We start from the raw sequence: 23,071 nt of genomic DNA on the forward strand, positions 1-23,071 counted from the left end.
TTTTCACTAACATTACTCTTTTGAGTATTTTATTAACACCCTTATTTTTGTAGCACTTTCTAACCCATAGCTTCTGCTTCTTTCTTAACACATATTAACACTTTAGTATTTCAATGGTGTGCTGCCCTGGGGTGGTCGGGCCTGAGCCGACTTTGTGGGGTCCAAGCCCTGGACCTATGCTTAGATAGGGACCTCCAGTAATAGAGCAGCCGTGAAGTGGCCTGGAGGCTTATCATATCTTTTGCAAAACATATGTAACGAAGAGCTCTAAATTTCCTATTATTACACAGTATATAGCTCTTCTTACTAACAGCCAGCAGAGTGCGTGGGAAAAATCCCTTTTGTATTTCTTGTCTAGAGTAACCCCCTCCCGCAGCACCTGGGGATTGTTACCAGCTTGATTAGAGCAGTTTTCCACTATTTATTGCAGTTCAGAGAGGCATAGATGGAGCCAGCATTAGGAGGGCATGCTGGGTCCTGTGGTGCCATTTGGAGGATACAGGGGTGCCTCCAGGTAAACTAGCTCTCAATCTGGATATGTTCTGTATGTGCCATTATCATGTGGCCATACATTAAGCAATTGTATGACCCATAGTGGATGTTATTATTATTATGCTGTGTATGGGTTTGGGGAGTGGTACCCCCCGGGTCTGGTGGGGCTGGGCCACCTTGGGGTAGCATGCCATATTATTTATTTAGCACTTATGTAACACTCCTATTTTTTCACTAACATTACTCTTTTGAGTATTTTATTAACACCCTTATTTTTGTAGCACTTTCTAACCCATAGCTTCTGCTTCTTTCTTAACACATATTAACACTTTAGTATTTCAATGGTGTGCTGCCCTGGGGTGGTCGGGCCTGAGCCGACTTTGTGGGGTCCAAGCCCTGGACCTATGCTTAGATAGGGACCTCCAGTAATAGAGCAGCCGTGAAGTGGCCTGGAGGCTTATCATATCTTTTGCAAAACATATGTAACGAAGAGCTCTAAATTTCCTATTATTACATAGTATATAGCTCTTCTTACTAACAGCCAGCAGAGTGCGTGGGAAAAATCCCTTTTGTATTTCTTGTCTAGAGTAACCCCCTCCCGCAGCACCTGGGGATTGTTACCAGCTTGATTAGAGCAGTTTTCCACTATTTATTGCAGTTCAGAGAGGCATAGATGGAGCCAGCATTAGGAGGGCATGCTGGGTCCTGTGGTGCCATTTGGAGGATACAGGGGTGCCTCCAGGTAAACTAGCTCTCAATCTGGATATGTTCTGTATGTGCCATTATCATGTGGCCATACATTAAGCAATTGTATGACCCATAGTGGATGTTATTATTATTATGCTGTGTATGGGTTTGGGGAGTGGTACCCCCCGGGTCTGGTGGGGCTGGGCCACCTTGGGGTAGCATGCCATATTATTTATTTAGCACTTATGTAACACTCCTATTTTTTCACTAACATTACTCTTTTGAGTATTTTATTAACACCCTTATTTTTGTAGCACTTTCTAACCCATAGCTTCTGCTTCTTTCTTAACACATATTAACACTTTAGTATTTCAATGGTGTGCTGCCCTGGGGTGGTCGGGCCTGAGCCGACTTTGTGGGGTCCAAGCCCTGGACCTATGCTTAGATAGGGACCTCCAGTAATAGAGCAGCCGTGAAGTGGCCTGGAGGCTTATCATATCTTTTGCAAAACATATGTAACGAAGAGCTCTAAATTTCCTATTATTACATAGTATATAGCTCTTCTTACTAACAGCCAGCAGAGTGCGTGGGAAAAATCCCTTTTGTATTTCTTGTCTAGAGTAACCCCCTCCCGCAGCACCTGGGGATTGTTACCAGCTTGATTAGAGCAGTTTTCCACTATTTATTGCAGTTCAGAGAGGCATAGATGGAGCCAGCATTAGGAGGGCATGCTGGGTCCTGTGGTGCCATTTGGAGGATACAGGGGTGCCTCCAGGTAAACTAGCTCTCAATCTGGATATGTTCTGTATGTGCCATTATCATGTGGCCATACATTAAGCAATTGTATGACCCATAGTGGATGTTATTATTATTATGCTGTGTATGGGTTTGGGGAGTGGTACCCCCCGGGTCTGGTGGGGCTGGGCCACCTTGGGGTAGCATGCCATATTATTTATTTAGCACTTATGTAACACTCCTATTTTTTCACTAACATTACTCTTTTGAGTATTTTATTAACACCCTTATTTTTGTAGCACTTTCTAACCCATAGCTTCTGCTTCTTTCTTAACACATATTAACACTTTAGTATTTCAATGGTGTGCTGCCCTGGGGTGGTCGGGCCTGAGCCGACTTTGTGGGGTCCAAGCCCTGGACCTATGCTTAGATAGGGACCTCCAGTAATAGAGCAGCCGTGAAGTGGCCTGGAGGCTTATCATATCTTTTGCAAAACATATGTAACGAAGAGCTCTAAATTTCCTATTATTACATAGTATATAGCTCTTCTTACTAACAGCCAGCAGAGTGCGTGGGAAAAATCCCTTTTGTATTTCTTGGTTATATCAAATTGTTTGAGGTTTTGTACTAATTAAGACATCTGTGCTCAAGCTTAGATATCCAAAAAACCTGGATTGTAATGGCAGAGTTTTGGAAACTATGGTCTAGTTGTTCCCCTGCCCCTAATCCTTCCTTCTTTCCTTTCTGTCCCATAAACTCCCAAACTGTCTAATTTCTCTTGCTTTCAGCAGCATTTTTTGTACATTAGAGTTTTTCTTTATTATATCCTGTATTTAGATAACAGAAAATGTTTGATATTTATTTACCAAAATTGATGGACTTGGATGGACTTTTGACTTGTTGTTCCTACAATAATTGCATTCTTTATTAAAGCGCATGTGCTTGTTTGCTGAAACATGTTAATTGTTCTGTTGTAAATTCTCTATATTTAAGAACTATATATGTAAAAAAAAAGAGAACTTCACATGCATGGCAATCATCTGTAATCCTCCCATAATATGAGAGGTGACTCAGCATGTTTAACCTTGAATTATGTATATGTTGTTTTAATTTAGCACATTATTTACCACATCCACAGCAACTATAGAGTACCATTTCTCTTAATCTGTACCATTTTTGTTAGATGCTGCTATTTTTGTGGATGCATAGATAACTGCACACTCACTAATTTTGTTCTTATGTACAGTACAACTCTAATAGTGTAAGAATAAAAAAAATCTGATCCATTTTCAGTGCTATGTCTAGACAAAAAACATCCATGCTTGTTATTTACTTTTACTGGCAGCAATTATCCTCAAACTGTGTTATTAAATCTATCATTGAGTGCTAAAATATTCTTTTAATCAGGACACTTTATAGTTATTTTTCTCCATTGTTGTGCACCTGTATATAGCTAATTCTCAGCATATTGTATTCCGTAATTGGAGATCACAGGTGAGTCCACTTAATACTGTGCTTAAGCAGCAGGGATTTCCCCTTTCATCAATTACAAAGATGCATTGCCAACATTAATTAATCCCTCATCCATGTACATACTCATTGCACATTATTGAATTTTTTTTTATATTTCCTAGATATTTCAAGGCATTCCATACAATTTAGCAATTACCTGATCCATAGGAGAACATTATGAATTGCTGTAAACGGAGAGGTCACATTTATTATAACCTCTGGGTTAGCACTTTGTTGGGCCACTCTTACCCTTAATATGGCAGGAATTCTTCAAGGTACGAATTCTACTAACAGCTAGTATGTTTAATGAGGTGCATTAGTCCAAATGCAATGACCTGCCTGAAGAGCCATGCCATTGCAAAGAAAAAAAAATGTAATATGCCCACCACTGCCCACAAGCTTATCTATTACATCATCCCCAGGCAACCAGCTTTTTTCTATTAGCAATGACCATTAACTTTTCCATAACTTGCCCTTTGCCCACCAGCTTTTTACTTACACAGAATACATCCATGCCTACCAACTTTTCTATTACATGCTCATCTGCCCACAGCTATTCTTTTACATGACTCTTGCCTACCAGCTTTCCCATCACAAGTCTTCTCTGACCACAGGCTTTTTTATTACATGTTTCCTATGCCCACAGCTTCTCTCACATGCCAAGTTCTTTACACTCATGTACCTCCCTGCCTCACAGCATTTCGATGACGTGCCATTACCCTGTCCAATAGGTTTTCATTCACATTCTGACCTGTTTATATCACGTCTCCCTGCCCACCATCTTTTCCTGCACATGTAGTCCTCTGCATGCTATCTTTTCACACATTCCACACTTGACTCCATTGCATTTCAACTTTTTTGATGCCCGCACAGTCACCGACTTTTTCCTCATAATGTACATCTGCCCATCAACATTTCTATTACATATCATCCTCTGAATGACAGCTTTTCACACATGCACCCTTGTCCACCAGGTTTGTACTCACATGTCACTCTGCCCACTAGCTCTTCATCCACATGGTCCTTGCCCACTAGATTTTCAACCAGCTGCCACCTTGCACACCAGCTTTTCCCTTATACTATTCCCACTAGATTTTCCTTTACATGCTACCCTGCATAACAACTTTTCCTTCACATACCTACCTGCCCTCAGGTTTTTCTATAACATCCACCCCCTGCCCATTAGCTTTTCTATAATATGCCAGCCAGTGTCCCCCAAGTATTCTTACACACCAACCTATGACCACCAATATTTCTTCTACATCCCAGTCTCTGCTCAGTTTTATTTCTTTCACATCTCCCCTTCTAGCATCTCATTCACACCACTGCCTGCTGACCAGAATTTCTGTCACTTTGCCACCCCATTCCCACTAGTTACTGATAACCAGCATATTATACAGAAAATACAGTGCCATCATGCTATACCAGTCTTATTTATGTTCAGTCACTGATATCCAGCACATTATATGAAACCCATGCTTCCTTGACACTGTGCAAGCCTACTTACAGTACTGACAACAAGCACATTACACAAGTCACAGTCTGCCCTCACATATACAGTACAAACCTCATATATATTATGTACTGATATCCAACACATCACAGAGACCACACTTTGCCATGATACTGTACCAGTCTCAAATACAGTATGCAAAGTCACTGATAGCCAGTACATTACTTCCAATTTGCTCTGACAATATTCCATCTACATAAATGTACAATACATTGATATCCAACATATTAGATTCTCTATACCACACTGTGCCTTGACACTATGCCAGCCTCAAAGACTTATACTAATACTCTACAAAAATCATGGACCATACAGATGGGTTCACGGTTATCTTGACTATTTTTCTGCGCCTAGGCACAACATGATTTATTAGCATAAACCCTTCATCTATTGTTCTCAGCTGCAATACAATACAGAGAACAATACAGCAGGGGATTAAGTCCGACTGGCCAGTATCAGTTAATCCTAGTTAATCAAGATAAATGTGGACCCATCTGTATGTACTGACAATATGACAGACTAAAATATGTACAGTACTGATTCTAATTACATTACACAGACACACTCTGCCCTGACTGCATTCCACCCTACTATGTATATTCATTATATCCTGCATAGTACAGGTACCAAATTTATATTTATGATGTGTTAGTGTAGAGGGCAGTTGCATCACTGCCTTCCACTTTTTATTCAGGGAGTGCTTTTGTAGCCATTATTCAGCATGATGCAGTGAATAAAGACACACTTCTGCAGCTCTCCAAAGCCCTGTGGTGATTTGCACACAGACCATTTAACATGTTGTCAGAAGTCTGGTTGTGATGGTGAAAGGTCTCTGATTTATAGATCCAATGGTTTTCGATGATGCCATCATTGATGCATGGCTCAAGTTCAAGATGAAATGGTGCATATATTGCTGTGCAGTACTCTCAGAAAGTCAATAAAGGTATAGCCTTATTCAGTACAGTACCTTCCTCAGAAAAAAACAGATGGTAAAGGCTGAGCTCTTCATTGGTCATCAGAGTAGCTACTAATGAGGGAACAGGGATCCACCTAACCTGTATTTCAAGTGTTGTATTTATAAAAAGGTACATGCTCACTTGTGCTCTATTTGTGACCTTTTATGACCTTTTAAATGACTGATGCACACTTGTACAGTATAAATAAAATTCACAAATTTATTGACATAAATAAATACGTTCATAACATTTTAATAAAACATATATAAAATAGTTTAAATGATACCGAATACCAGTATACAAATAACACATACAGTACAAACATATACACACATATAACAATGATGCAGTCCATTATTGTATGATGGTAGTAATTATATGGGGGAAATACACTAGTGAACATTTTGCTCTACCCCACATGTTCTTCAGATAATGGTAGTCAATATAGCAAAGGTGTAAGTACAGTAGCAATGGCGTAGAATACTGTCCCAGTTCAGGTGATGGTAACAGAATTCTGACCTTAATGTCCTTGATGATCTCCACTGTGTAATTGGTTACTCACCACCCTTGAAAGTTTGTAGTTCCTTGTTGTCCTACAAAGTTTCTGCCTTATTCAGAACAAGAGGTGTCTTCCATTTTCCTTCCTTGTTTAGCTTTCACTTTGTGTGAGATTATATAAATGCAGTGATTGCACCTGAGTATACACAGAACAACAGCCAGATAACATATAGTCAGATATGTTTTTATTGAAATTTTATGAACATACTTATTATAAATACATTTATTTATTTTATCCGTCTATACTGTAAGAGTGTGCATATACCTTGCTCAATCTAGCTGGAGCCTGATGCTGCCTATTCAGAAGGGAAGGGACCAGAGGATCCAGACAGACTAAAAAAAAGATATGCTTATCAGTAAAAAAATAAATAAATGGACAGACATGCTTTTAACACTGCTCTGCAGTGTTCAAAGTAAGTCATATACTTCTAGATTTAAACTTCTTGCAAATAAATGTGATTATTTATGGTGTATACAGTGTGCTATAGAAAGCTGAGCCGAGAGTGGTAATTAGTACAGTAGGTCACAGCCCTGCTCCACCAGCTTTTGCTTGACAATATTGAATGGTGTTGGTTTGGATGCCATTCTGTTACTATTTCATTCGTTAAGGCTATGCACACTTCCAGCCCAGTGCTGTAATTATTTATTGTGCATGTTCTTGTGATCTCTGCCAGTGCATCCCTGCATGGTTTTGGAGCTGTCTGCTTGCAGCACAACAAACTAGAGATGTGCACTTGAAATTTTTCGGGTTTTGTGTTTTGGTTTTGGGTTCGGTTCCGCGGCCGTGTTTTGGGTTCGATCGCGTTTTGGCAAAACCTCACCAAATTTTTTTTGTCGGATTCGGGTGTGTTTTGGATTCGGGTGTTTTTTTTAAAAAACACTAAAAAACAGCTTAAATCATAGAATTTGGGGGTCATTTTGATCCCAAAGTATTATTAACCTCAAAAACCATCATTTCCACTCATTTTCAGTCTATTCTGAATACCTCACACCTCACAATATTATTTTTAGTCCTAAAATTTGCACCTAGGTCGCTGGATGACTAAGCTAAGCGACCCTAGTGGCCGACACAAACACCGTGCCCATCTAGGAGTGGCACTGCAGTGTCACGCAGGATGGCCCTTCCAAAAAACACTCCCCAAACAGCACATGACGCAAAGAAAAAAAGAGGCGCAATGAGGTAGCTGTGTGAGTAAGATAAGCGACCCTAGTGGCCGACACAAACACCGGGCCCATCTAGGAGTGGCACTGCAGTGTCACGCAGGATGGCCCTTCCAAAAAACCCTCCCCAAACAGCACATGACGCAAAGAAAAAAAGAGGCGCAATGAGGTAGCTGTGTGAGTAAGATAAGCGACCCTAGTGGCCGACACAAACACCGGGCCCATCTAGGAGTGGCACGGCAGTGTCACGCAGGATGGCCCTTCCAAAAAACCCTCCCCAAACAGCACATGACGCAAAGAAAAAAAGAGGCGCAATGAGGTAGCTGTGTGAGTAAGATAAGCGACCCTAGTGGCCGACACAAACACCGGGCCCATCTAGGAGTGGCACTGCAGTGTCACGCAGGATGGCCCTTCCAAAAAACACTCCCCAAACAGCACATGACGCAAAGAAAAAAAGAGGCGCAATGAGGTAGCTGTGTGAGTAAGATAAGCGACCCTAGTGGCCGACACAAACACCGGGCCCATCTAGGAGTGGCACTGCAGTGTCATGCAGGATGGCCCTTCCAAAAAACCCTCCCCAAACAGCACATGACGCAAAGAAAAAAAGAGGCGCAATGAGGTAGCTGTGTGAGTAAGATAAGCGACCCTAGTGGCCGACACAAACACCGGGCCCATCTAGGAGTGGCACTGCAGTGTCACGCAGGATGGCCCTTCCAAAAAACACTCCCCAAACAGCACATGACGCAAAGAAAAAAAGAGGCGCAATGAGGTAGCTGTGTGAGTAAGATAAGCGACCCTAGTGGCCGACACAAACACCGGGCCCATCTAGGAGTGGCACTGCAGTGTCACGCAGGATGGCCCTTCCAAAAAACCCTCCCCAAACAGCACATGACGCAAAGAAAAAAAGAGGCGCAATGAGGTAGCTGTGTGAGTAAGATAAGCGACCCTAGTGGCCGACACAAACACCGGGCCCATCTAGGAGTGGCACTGCAGTGTCACGCAGGATGGCCCTTCCAAAAAACCCTCCCCAAACAGCACATGACGCAAAGAAAAAAAGAGGCGCAATGAGGTAGCTGTGTGAGTAAGATAAGCGACCCTAGTGGCCGACACAAACACCGGGCCCATCTAGGAGTGGCACTGCAGTGTCACGCAGGATGGCCCTTCCAAAAAACACTCCCCAAACAGCACATGACGCAAAGAAAAAAAGAGGCGCAATGAGGTAGCTGTGTGAGTAAGATAAGCGACCCTAGTGGCCGACACAAACACCGGGCCCATCTAGGAGTGGCACTGCAGTGTCACGCAGGATGGCCCTTCCAAAAAACCCTCCCCAAACAGCACATGACGCAAAGAAAGAAAGAGGCGCAATGAGGTAGCTGTGTGAGTAAGATAAGCGACCCTAGTGGCCGACACAAACACCGGGCCCATCTAGGAGTGGCACTGCAGTGTCACGCAGGATGGCCCTTCCAAAAAACCCTCCCCAAACAGCACATGACGCAAAGAAAAAAAGAGGCGCAATGAGGTAGCTGTGTGAGTAAGATAAGCGACCCTAGTGGCCGACACAAACACCGGGCCCATCTAGGAGTGGCACTGCAGTGTCACGCAGGATGGCCCTTCCAAAAAACCCTCCCCAAACAGCACATGACGCAAAGAAAAAAAGAGGCGCAATGAGGTAGCTGTGTGAGTAAGATAAGCGACCCTAGTGGCCGACACAAACACCGTGCCCATCTAGGAGTGGCACTGCAGTGTCATGCAGGATGGCCCTTCCAAAAAACCCTCCCCAAACAGCACATGACGCAAAGAAAAAAAGAGGCGCAATGAGGTAGCTGTGTGAGTAAGATAAGCGACCCTAGTGGCCGACACAAACACCGGGCCCATCTAGAAGTGGCACTGCAGTGTCACGCAGGATGGCCCTTCCAAAAAACCCTCCCCAAACAGCACATGACGCAAAGAAAAAAAGAGGCGCAATGAGGTAGCTGTGTGAGTAAGATAAGCGACCCTAGTGGCCGACACAAACACCGGGCCCATCTAGGAGTGGCACTGCAGTGGCACGCAGGATGGCCCTTCCAAAAAACATTCCACAAACAGCACATGACGCAAAGAAAAATGAAAGAAAAAAGAGGTGCAAGATGGAATTGTCCTTGGGCCCTCCCACCCACCCTTATGTTGTATAAACAGGACATGCACACTTTAACCAACCCATCATTTCAGTGACAGGGTCTGCCACACGACTGTGACTGAAATGACGGGTTGGTTTGGACCCCCACCAAAAAAGAAGCAATTAATCTCTCCTTGCACAAACTGGCTCTACAGAGGCAAGATGTCCACCTCATCATCATCCTCCGATATATCACCGTGTACATCCCCCTCCTCACAGATTATCAATTCGTCCCCACTGGAATCCACCATCTCAGCTCCCTGTGTACTTTGTGGAGGCAATTGCTGCTGGTCAATGTCTCCACGGAGGAATTGATTATAATTCATTTTAATGAACATCATCTTCTCCACATTTTCTGGATGTAACCTCGTACGCCGATTGCTGACAAGGTGAGCGGCGGCACTAAACACTCTTTCGGAGTACACACTTGTGGGAGGGCAACTTAGGTAGAATAAAGCCAGTTTGTGCAAGGGCCTCCAAATTGCCTCTTTTTCCTGCCAGTATAAGTACGGACTGTGTGACGTGCCTACTTGGATGCGGTCACTCATATAATCCTCCACCATTCTTTCAATGGTGAGAGAATCATATGCAGTGACAGTAGACGACATGTCCGTAATCGTTGTCAGGTCCTTCAGTCCGGACCAGATGTCAGCATCAGCAGTCGCTCCAGACTGCCCTGCATCACCGCCAGCGGGTGGGCTCGGAATTCTGAGCCTTTTCCTCGCACCCCCAGTTGCGGGAGAATGTGAAGGAGGAGATGTTGACAGGTCGCGTTCCGCTTGACTTGACAATTTTGTCACCAGCAGGTCTTTGAACCCCAGCAGACTTGTGTCTGCCGGAAAGAGAGATCCAAGGTAGGCTTTAAATCTAGGATCGAGCACGGTGGCCAAAATGTAGTGCTCTGATTTCAACAGATTGACCACCCGTGAATCCTTGTTAAGCGAATTAAGGGCTCCATCCACAAGTCCCACATGCCTAGCGGAATCGCTCCGTGTTAGCTCCTCCTTCAATGTCTCCAGCTTCTTCTGCAAAAGCCTGATGAGGGGAATGACCTGACTCAGGCTGGCAGTGTCTGAACTGACTTCACGTGTGGCAAGTTCAAAGGGCATCAGAACCTTGCACAACGTTGAAATCATTCTCCACTGCGCTTGAGACAGGTGCATTCCACCTCCTATATCGTGCTCAATTGTATAGGCTTGAATGGCCTTTTGCTGCTCCTCCAACCTCTGAAGCATATAGAGGGTTGAATTCCACCTCGTTACCACTTCTTGCTTCAGATGATGGCAGGGCAGGTTCAGTAGTTTTTGATGGTGCTCCAGTCTTCTGTACGTGGTGCCTGTACGCCGAAAGTGTCCCGCAATTCTTCTGGCCACCGACAGCATCTCTTGCACGCCCCTGTCGTTTTTAAAAAAATTCTGCACCACCAAATTCAAGGTATGTGCAAAACATGGGACGTGCTGGAATTTGCCCATATTTAATGCACACACAATATTGCTGGCGTTGTCCGATGCCACAAATCCACAGGAGAGTCCAATTGGGGTAAGCCATTCCGCGATGATCTTCCTCAGTTGCCGTAAGAGGTTTTCAGCTGTGTGCGTATTCTGGAAAGCGGTGATACAAAGCGTAGCCTGCCTAGGAAAGAGTTGGCGTTTGCGAGATGCTGCTACTGGTGCCGCCGATGCTGTTCTTGCGGCGGGCGTCCATACATCTACCCAGTGGGCTGTCACAGTCATATAGTCCTGACCCTGCCCTGCTCCACTTGTCCACATGTCCGTGGTTAAGTGGACATTGGGTACAACTGCATTTTTTAGGACACTGGTGAGTCTTTTTCTGACGTCCGTGTACATTCTCGGTATCGCCTGCCTAGAGAAGTGGAACCTAGATGGTATTTGGTAACGGGGGCACACTGCCTCAATAAATTGTCTAGTTCCCTGTGAACTAACGGCGGATACCGGACGCACGTCTAACACCAACATAGTTGTCAAGGCCTCAGTTATCCGCTTTGCAGCAGGATGACTGCTGTGATATTTCATCTTCCTCGCAAAGGACTGTTGGACAGTCAATTGCTTACTGGAAGTAGTACAACTGGGCTTACGACTTCCCCTCTGGGATGACGATCGACTCCCAGCAGCAACAACAGCAGCGCCAGCAGCAGTAGGCATTACACTCAAGGATGCATCGGAGGAATCCCAGGCAGGAGAGGACTCGTCAGAATTGCCAGTGACATGGCCTGCGGGACTATTGGCATTCCTGGGTAAGGAGGAAATTGACACTGAGGGAGTTGGTGGGGTGGTTTGCGTGAGCTTGGTTACAAGAGGAAGGGATTTACTGGTCAGTGGACTGCTTCCGCTGTCACCCAAAGTTTTTGAACTTGTCACTGACTTATTATGAATGCGCTGCAGGTGACGTATAAGGGAGGATGTTCCGAGGTGGTTAACGTCCTTACCCCTACTTATTACAGCTTGACAAAGGCAACACACGGCTTGACAAATGTTGTCCGCATTTCTGGTGAAATACTTCCACACCGAAGAGCTGATTTTTTTTGTATTTTGACCAGGCATGTCAATGGCCCTATTCCTCCCACGGACAACAGGTGTCTCCCCGGGTGCCTGACTTAAACAAACCACCTCACCATCAGAATCCTCCTGGTCAATTTCCTCCCCAGCGCCAGCAACACCCATATCCTCCTCATCCTGGTGTACTTCAACACTGACATCTTCAATCTGACTATCAGGAACTGGACTGCGGGTGCTCCTTCCAGCACTTGCAAGGGGCGTGCAAATGGTGGAAGGCGCATGCTCTTCACGTCCAGTGTTGGGAAGGTCAGGCATCGCAACCGACACAATTGGACTCTCCTTGTGGATTTGGGATTTCGAAGAACGCACAGTTCTTTGCGGTGCTTTTGCCAGCTTGAGTCTTTTCAGTTTTCTAGCGAGAGGCTGAGTGCTTCCATCCTCATGTGAAGCTGAACCACTAGCCATGAACATAGGCCAGGACCTCAGCCGTTCCTTGCCACTCCGTGTGGTAAATGGCATATTGGCACGTTTACGCTTCTCCTCCGACAATTTTATTTTAGGTTTTGGAGTCCTTTTTTTACTGATATTTGGTGTTTTGGATTTGACATGCTCTGTACTATGACATTGGGCATCGGCCTTGGCAGACGACGTTGCTGGCATTTCATCGTCTCGGCCATGACTAGTGGCAGCAGCTTCAGCACGAGGTGGAAGTGGATCTTGATCTTTCCCTAATTTTGGAACCTCAACATTTTTGTTCTCCATATTTTAATAGGCACAACTAAAAGGCACCTCAGGTAAACAATGGAGATGGATGGATACTAGTATACTTATGGATGGACTGCCGAGTGCCGACACAGAGGTAGCTACAGCCGTGGACTACCGTACTGTGTCTGCTGCTAATATAGACTGGATGATAATGAGATGAAATCAATATATATATATGTATGTATATATAATATCACTAGTACTGCAGCCGGACAGGTAGATAATATATTTATTAGGTAATGATGACTGATGACGGACCTGCTGGACACTGTCAGCTCAGCTGCACCGCAGACTGCTACAGTAAGCTAATATACTATAGTAGTATGTACAAAGAAGAAAGAAAAAAAAAACCACGGGTAGGTGGTATACAATTATGGATGGACTGCCGAGTGCCGACACAGAGGTAGCTACAGCCGTGGACTAACGTACTGTGTCTGCTGCTAATATAGACTGGATGATTGATAATGAGATGAAATCAATATATATATGTATGTATATATAATATCACTAGTACTGCAGCCGGACAGGTAGATAATATATTTATTAGGTAATGATGACTGATGACGGACCTGCTGGACACTGTCAGCTCAGCAGCACCGCAGACTGCTACAGTAAGCTACTATACTATAGTAGTATGTACAAAGAAGAAAGAAAAAAAAAAAACACGGGTAGGTGGTATACAATTATGGATGGACTGCCGAGTGCCGACACAGAGGTAGCTACAGCCGTGGACTACCGTACTGTGTCTGCTGCTATATAGACTGGATGATAATGAGATGAAATCAATATATATATATGTATGTATATATAATATCACTAGTACTGCAGCCGGACAGGTAGATAATATATTTATTAGGTAATGATGACTGATGACGGACCTGCTGGACACTGTCAGCTCAGCAGCACCGCAGACTGCTACAGTAAGCTACTATACTATAGTAGTATGTACAAAGAAGAAAGAAAAAAAAAACCACGGGTAGGTGGTATACAATTATGGATGGACTGCCGAGTGCCGACACAGAGGTAGCTACAGCCGTGGACTAACGTACTGTGTCTGCTGCTAATATAGAGTCTAGACTGGATGATAAATTATTGATAATGAGATGAAATCAATATAATATCACTAGTACTGCAGCCGGACAGGTACTATATATATTTATTATGTAATGACTGATGACGGACCTGCTGGACACTGTCAGCTCAGCAGCACCACAGACTGCTACAGTAAGCTACTATAGTAGTATGTATAAAGAAGAAAGAAAAAAAAAAAACACGGGTAGGTGGTATACAATTATGGATGGCCGAGCGACTGCCGAGCGACTGTGTCGGCAGTCGACTGCCGAGCGACTGCCGACACAGAGGTAGCTACAGCCGTGGACTTACAGTCACACTATCTATTATCTAATCTATAAATATCACTTCAGCAAGTAGTATAGTAGTATACAGTATAGTAGTACTCCTCCTAATAATGCTCCCCAAAATACTGTGTCTCTCTCTTCTCTAAACGGAGAGGACGCCAGCCATGTCCTCTCCCTATGACTCTCAATGCACGTGTGAAAATGGCGGCGACGCGCGGCTCCTTATATAGAATCCGAGTCTCGCGATAGAATCCGAGCCTCGCGAGAATCCGACAGCGTGATGATGACGTTCGGGCGCGCTCGGGTTAGCCGAGCAAGGCGGGAAGATCCGAGCCTGCTCGGACCCGTGTAAAAGACCTGAAGTTCGGGCGGGTTCGGATTCAGAGGAACCGAACCCGCTCATCTCTACAACAAACCCATATTTTTTTGCTCCCTGGTTGTGGCTCAAAATTAGAGATGAGCGGGTTCAGTTCTCTGAGAACCGAACTCACCCGATCATCACGTCCCAAGCCCGGATCCGAGCCTGGCTCAGGACTTCCCGTCAGGCTTGGAAACCAGAACGAGGCAAAACATCATCATCCTGCTGTCGGATTCTCGCAGGTTTTGGATTTCATATAAGGAGCCGTGCATTGCCGCCATTTTCACTCCGGATTCGGAGAGTGTAACGAGAGGACGTGTCTCCTCAGTGTCAGTGCGAAAAAGTGGTGTGGCACGTGGGGTTGTGAACTGCTCTTATGTGTGATTCCAGTGCTGTCTTGTGCTGCATCAGTCCAGTGATGGTGTCTTGTGCTGCATCAGTCCAGTCACAGTGGTGGTGTCCTGTCCAGTCCAGTGGTACTGCTGTATAAGTCCAGGGGTACTGCCGTATAAGTCCAGACCAGTAGTGCAGCCATATAAGTCCAGTGGTACTGCCGTATAAGTTCATGGGTACTGCCGTATAAGTCCAGTCTAGTTGTGCAGCCGTTTAATTTCAGGGGTACTGCCATATAAGTTCAGTGGTACTGCTGTATAAGTCCAGTGGTACTGCTGTATAAGTCCAGGGGTACTGTCGTATAAGTCCAGTGGTACTGCCATATAAGTCCAGTGGTACTGCTTATAAGTCCAGGGGCACTGCCGTATAAGTCCAGTCCAGTGATGCAGCCCTATAAGTTCAGGAGTACTGCTGTATAAGTCCAGGGGTACTGCCGTATAAGTTCAGTGGTACTGCCATATAAGTCCAGTGGTACTGCTTATATGTCCAGGGGCACTGCCGTATAAGTCCAGTCCAGTGGTGCAGCCATATAAGTCCAGTGGTACTGCTGTATAAGTCCAGGGGTACTGCCGTATAAGTCCAGTGGTACTGCCATATAAGTCCAGTGGTACTGCTTATAAGTCCAGGGGCACTGCCGTATAAGTCCAGTCAAGTGGTGCAGCCATATAAGTTCAGGAGTACTGCTGTATAAGTCCACGGGTACTGCCGTATAACTCCAGAGGTACTGCCATATAAGTTCAGGGTACTGCAGTATAAGTCATGGGGTACTGCCGTATAAGTCCAGTCCAGTGATGTAGCCATATAAGTTCAGGGGTACTGCCATATAAGTCCAGTGGTACTGCCATATAGCTCCAGTGATACTGCCATATAAGTCCAGGGGTACTGCCATATAAGTCCAGTGATACTGCCTTATAAGTCTAGGGGTAATGCCGTATAAGTCCAGTCCAGTGGTGCAGCAGTATAAGTTATGGGGTACTGCCGTATAAGTACAGGGGTTCTGCTGTAAACGTCCACTGGTATGGCCAAATAAGTCCAGGGGTACTGCCATATAAGTCAAGTCCAGTGGTGCAGCTGTGTAAGTCCAGTGGTACTGCCGTATAAGTCATGGGGTACTGCCATATAAGTCCAGTCCAAAGGTGCAGCCATATAAGTCCAGGTGGTACTGCCTCATATTCCAGTGGTACTGCCGTATAAGACCAGACCAGTGGTGCAGCCATATAAGTCCAGAGATACTGTTGTATAAGTCCAGGTATAAGTCCAGGGGTACTGCCATATAAGTCCAGTCCAGTGGTGCAGTCACATAAGTTCAGGGATACTGTCGTAAAAGTCCAGTGGTAGTGACATATAAGTACAGTGGTACTGCTGCATAAGTCCAGGGGTACTGCTGTATAAGTCCAGTGGTACTGCCATATAAGTCCAGGTGGTACTGCCTCATATTCCAGTGGTACTGCCGTATAAGTCCAGACCAGTGGTGCAGACATATAAGTCCAGGGATACTGTTGTATAAGTCCAGGGGTACTGCCGTATAAGTCCAGTCCAGTGGTGCAGCCTTATAAGTTCAGGGGTACTGCCGTATAAGTCCAGTGGTACTGACATATAAGTCCAGTGGTACTGCCGCATAAGTCCAGGGGTACTGCTGTATAAGTCCAGTGGTACTGCCATATAAGTCATGGGGTACTGCCGTATAAGTCCAGTCAAGTGGTGCAGCTGTATCAGTCCAGGGGTACTGCCATATAGGTCCAGTTCAGTGGTGCAGCCTATAAGTCCACGGGTACTGCCGTATAAGTTCATGGTTACTGCAGTATAAGTCATGGGGTACTGCCATATAAGTCCAGTCCAGTGGTGCAGCCATATAAGTCCAGGAGTATAGCCATATAAGTCCAGTGGTATTGCCGTATAAGTCCAAGGGTACTGCCATATAAGTCCAGTCCAGTGGTGCAGCAGCTTAAGTCCAGGGGTACTGCCATATAAGTCCAGGGGTACTGCAGTATAAATCCAATCCAGCAGTGCAGCAGTATAAGTACAGTGGTACTGCCATATAAGTCCAGTGGTAGAGCCAAATAAGTTCAGGGGTACTGCCGTATAAGTCCAGGGGTACTGCCATATAAGTCATGGGGTACTGTCGTATAAGTCCAGGGGTATTGCAGTATAAGTCCAGTGGTACTGCCGTATAAGTCATGGGGTACTGCCACATAAGTCCAGTCCAGTGGTGCAGTCGTGTAAGTCCAGGGGTACTGCAGTATAAATCCAGTCCAGTGGTGCTGCCATATAAGTCCAGTGGTACAGCCATATAAGTCCAGTGGAACTGCTGTATAAGTCCAGATGAACTGCCATATAAGTCCAGTGGTACTGCCGTATAAGTCCAGATATACTGCTGTATAAGTTTAGTGGTACTACCATATAAGTCCAGTGGTACTGCCATATAAGTCCAGGGGTACTGCCGTATAAGTCCAGTCAAGTGGTGCAGCTGTATAAGTCCAGGGGTACTGACATATAAGTCCAGTCCAGTGGTGCAGCCTATAAGTCCAGGGGTACTGCCGTATGATTTCAGGGTTACTACAGTATAAGTCATGGGGTACTGCCATATAAGTCCAGTACAGTGGTGCAGCCATATAAGTCCAGGAGTATAGCAGTATAAGTCCAGTGGTACTGACATATAAGTCCAAGGGTACTGCCATATAAGCCCAGTCCAGTGGTTCAGCTGCATAAGTCCAGGGGTACTGCCATATAAGTCCAGGGGTACTGCAGTATAAATCCAGTCCAGTGGTGCTGCCATATAAGTCCAGTCCAGTGTTAGAGCCGTATAAGTTCAGAAGTACTGCCGTATAAGACCAGGGGTACTGCCATATAAGTCATGGGGTACTGCCATATAAGTCCAATGGTGCTGCCATATAAGTCCAGGGGTACTGCCGTATAAGTCCAGTGGTACTGCCGTATAAGTCCAGTGGTACTGCCGTATAAGTCCAGGGGTACTGCCATATAAGTCCAGTGGTACAGCCATATAAGTCCAGTGGAACTGCCTTAAAAGTCCAGATGAACTGCCATATAAGTTCAGTGGTACTGCCGTATAAGTCTAGTCAAGTGGTGCAGCTGTATAAGTCCAGTGGTACTGCTGTATAAGTCCAGGGGTACTGCCATATAAGTCCAGTCCAGTGGGGCAGCCTATAAGTCCAGGGGTACTGCCGTCTAATTACAGGGGTACTGCAGTATAAGTCATGGGGTACTGCCATAAAAGTCCAGTTCAGTGGTGCAGCCATAAAAGTCTAAGAGTACAGCTGTATAAGTCCAGTGGTACTACCATGTAAGTCCAGGGGTACTGCCATATAAGTCCAGTCCAGTGGTGCAGCCGTATAAGTCATGGGATACTACCATATAAACCAAGGGGTACTGCCGTATAAATCCAGTCTAGTGATGCAGCCATATAAGTACAGGGGTACTGCCATATAAGTCCAGTCCAGTGGTAGAGCTCTATAAGTTCAGGGGTACTGCTGTATAGGTCCAGAGGTACTGCCATATAAGTCATGGGGTACTGCTGTATAAGTCCAGTGGTACTGCTGTATAAGCCCAGGGATACTGCCGTATAAGTCCAGTCCAGTGGTGCAGTCGTGTAAGTTCAGAGGTACTACCGTATAAGTCCAGTGGTAGTGCCGTATAAGTCCAGTCCACTGGTACTGCCGTATAAGTCCAGTGGTACTGCCGTATAAGTCCAGGGGTACTGCCATATAAGTCCAGTGGTACAGCCATAAAAGTCCAGTGGAACTGCCTTAAAAGTCCAGATGAACTGCCATATAAGTTCAGTGGTACTGCCGTATAAGTCTAGTCAAGTGGTGCAGCTGTATAAGTCCAGTGGTACTGCTGTATAAGTCCAGGGGTACTGCCATATAAGTCCAGTCCAGTGGGGCAGCCTATAAGTCCAGGGGTACTGCCGTCTAATTACAGGGGTACTGCAGTATAAGTCATGGGGTACTGCCATAAAAGTCCAGTTCAGTGGTGCAGCCATAAAAGTCTAGGAGTACAGCTGTATAAGTCCAGTGGTACTACCATGTAAGTCCAGGGGTACTGCCATATAAGTCCAGTCCAGTGGTGCAGCCGTATAAGTCATGGGATACTACCATATAAACCAAGGGGTACTGCCGTATAAATCCAGTCTAGTGATGCAGCCATATAAGTACAGGGGTACTGCCATATAAGTCCAGTCCAGTGGTAGAGCTCTATAAGTTCAGGGGTACTGCTGTATAGGTCCAGAGGTACTGCCATATAAGTCATGGGGTACTGCTGTATAAGTCCAGTGGTACTGCCGTATAAGTCCAGTGGAACTGCCGTATAAGTCCAGATGAACTGTCGTATAAGTCCAGTGGTACTGCCGTATAAGTCCAGAGGTATGCCCTATAAGTTCAGTGGTACTACCATATAAATCCAATGGTACTGCCATATAAGTCCAGGGGTGCTGCCGTATAAGTCCAGTCAAGTGGTGCAGCTGTATAAGTCCAGTGCTACTGCCGTATAAGTCCAGGGGTACTGTCATATAAGTCCAGTCCAGTGGGGCAGCCTATAAGTCCAGGGGTACTGCCGTATAAGTACAGGGGTACTGCAGTATAAGTCATGGGGTACTGCCATAATAGTCCAGTTCAGTGGTGCAGCCATAAAAGTCCAGGAGTACAGCCGTATAAGTCCAGTAGTACAACCATATAAGTCCAGGGGTACTGCCATATAAGTCCAGTCCAGTGGTGCAGCCGTATAAGTCCAGGGGTACTGCCATATAAACCAAGGGGTACTGCCGTATAAATCCAGTTCAGTGGTGCAGCCGTATAAGTCCAGGGGTACTGCCATATAAGTCCAGTCCAGTGGTAGAGCTGTATAAGTTCAGGCGTTCTGCTGTATAGGTCCAGGGGTACTGTCATATAAGTCCAGAGGTACTGCCGTATAAGTCCAGTGGTACTGCTGTATAAGCCATGGGGTACTGCCATATAAGTCCAGCCCAGTGGTGCAGTTGTGTAAGTGCAGGGGTACTGCCGTATAAGTCCAGTGGTAGTGCCATATAGGTCCAGTCCAGTGGTACTGCCGTATAAGTCCAGTGGTACTGCCGTATAAGTCCAATGGAGCTGCCGTATAAGTAAATTGGTACTGCCTATAAGTCCAGTGGTGCAGCCGTATAAGTCCAGGGGTACTGCCGTATAAGTCCAGGTGTACTGCCGTATAAGTTCTGGGGTACTGCCGTGTAAGTCCAGGTGTACTGCCGTATAAGTTCTGGGGTACTGCCATATAAGTCATGGGGTACTGCCGTATAAGTCCAGGGGTACTACCATATAAGTCATGGGGTACTGCTTTATAAGTCCAGTGGTACTGCCGTATAAGTCCAGTGGAACTGCCGTATAAGTCCAGATGAACTGTCGTATAAGTCCAGTGGTACTGCCGTATAAGTCCAGAGGTATGCCCTATAAGTTCAGTGGTACTACCGTATAAAAACAATGGTACTGCCATATAAGTCCAGGGGTGCTGCCGTATAAGTCCAGTCAAGTGGTGCAGCTGTATAAGTCCAGTGCTACTGCCGTATAAGTCCAGGGGTACTGCCATATAAGTCCAGTCCAGTGGGGCAGCCTATAAGTCCAGGGGTACTGCCGTATAAGTACAGGGGTACTGCAGTATAAGTCATGGGGTACTGCCATAAAAGTCCAGTTCAGTGGTGCAGCCATAAAAGTCCAGGAGTACAGCCGTATAAGTCCAGTAGTACAACCATATAAGTCCAGGGGTACTGCCCTATAAGTCCAGTCCAGTGGTACAGCCGTATAAGTCCAGGGGTACTGCCATATAAACCAAGGGGTACTGCCGTATAAATCCAGTTCAGTGGTGCAGCCGTATAAGTACAGGGGTACTGCCATATAAGTCCAGTCCAGTGGTAGAGCTGTATAAGTTCGGGCGTACTACTGTATAGGTCCAGGGGTACTGTCATATAAGTGCAGAGGTACTGCCGTATAAGTCCAGTGGTACTGCTGTATAAGCCCAGGGGTACTGCCATATAAGTCCAGTCCAGTGGTGCAGTTGTGTAAGTGCAGGGGTACTGCCGTATAAGTCCAGTGGTAGTGCCGTATAGGTCCAGTCCAGTGGTACTGCCGTATAAGTCCAGTGGTACTGCCGTATAAGTCCAATGGAACTGCCGTATAAGTAAATTGGTACTGCCTATAAGTCCAGTGGTGCAGCCGTATAAGTCCAGGGGTACTGCCGTATAAGTCCAGGTGTACTGCCGTATAAGTTCTGGGGTACTGCCATATAAGTCCTGGGGTACTGCCATATAAGTCCAGGGGTACTGCTATATAAGTCCAGGGGTACTGCTGTATAAGTCCAGTGGTACTGCCGTATAAGTCCAGTGGAACTGCCGTATAAGTCCAGATGAACTGTCGTATAAGTCCAGTGGTACTGCCGTATAAGTCCATAGGTATGCCGTATAAGTTCAGTGGTACTACCGTATAAATCCAGTGGTACTGCCATATAAGTCCAGGGGTACTGCCGTATAAGTCCAGTCAAGTGGTGTAGCTGTATAAGTCCAGTGGTACTGCCGTGTAAGTCCAGGGGTACTGCCATTCAAGTCCAGTCCAGTGGGGCAGTCTATAAGTCCAGGGGTACTGCCGTATAAGTACAGGAGCACTGCAGTATAAGTCATGGGGTACTGCCATAAAAGTCCAGTTCAGTGGTGCAGCCATAAAAGTCCAGGAGTACATCCGTCTATGTCCAGTGGTACTACCATATAAGTCCAGGGGTACTGCCATATAAGTCCAGTCCTGTGGTACAACCATATAAGTCCAGGGGTACTGCCATATAAAGCAAGGGGTACTGCCGTATAACTCCAGTCCAGTAGTGCAGCCGTATAAGTACAGGGGTACTGCCATATAAGTCCAGTCCAGTGGTAGAGCTGTATAAGTTCAGGGGTACTGCTGTATAGGTCCAGGGGTACTGCCATATAAGTCCAGGGGTACTGCCGTTTAAGTCCAGTGGTACTGCTGTATAAGCCCAGGGGTACTGCGTATAAGTCCAGTCCAGTGGTGCAGTCGTGTAAGTTCAGGGGTACTACCGTATAAGTCCAGTGGTAGTGCCATATAAGTCCAGTCCAGTGGTACTGCCATATAAGTCCAGTGGTACTGCCATATAAGTCCAATGGAACTGCCGTATAAGTCCAATGGAACTGCCGTATAAGTCCAGTGGTACTGCCTATAAGTCCAGTGGTGCAGCCGTATAAGTCCAGGGTTACTGCCGTATAAGTCCAGGTGTACTGCCGTGTAAGTTCTGGGGTACTGCCATATAAGTCCAGTGGTACTGCTGTATAAGTCCAGTCCAGTGGAACTGCCATATAAGCCCAGTTGTCAGGGGCAGAGCCAGAAATTTGTGGGCTCCACAGCAACATTTTGAAGGGGCCTCATCCCAATGCTTCTAGAGAGACACTTCTCTGCAGTAGTATGCCTATAATAGTGCCCTAGTTCATTTTCTGAACCATAGTACAGCCTTATTTAATGTTATGCCCCATAGTAGTGCCCTAGTTTCTTTTATGAATCAAGCTCCCCCAGTGTTACATTTCAGACCTGCCAGTATACATTATGCCACAAAGTACCACCAATCCACATTATGATATATATTGCTCCCCATTCATATTGTGCCTCATTACAGTGCCCTGGTTCATATTACAGATGGTTTCTCCATTATCTCGACTGTTTCTGCGCCTAGACGGAGGTTTAGTCACGCCTAGGTGATAATTTAGGTTGCTGAATTTAATCACGGACAGGCGCGTTGAGGCACCAGAATGTAATACACATCTCCACCACTGGGTGGCTAATGCTCCACTAATCCAGTAGTTTAGTTTGAATAGCGGCGGATTGATCTACAGTACAAGCTCTGGCAAATGGTCAGTGACGACTGTAATGTT

This window comes from Pseudophryne corroboree, chromosome 2 (genome assembly GCF_028390025.1).
Source record: "Pseudophryne corroboree isolate aPseCor3 chromosome 2, aPseCor3.hap2, whole genome shotgun sequence".
Classification (NCBI taxonomy): domain Eukaryota; kingdom Metazoa; phylum Chordata; class Amphibia; order Anura; family Myobatrachidae; genus Pseudophryne; species Pseudophryne corroboree.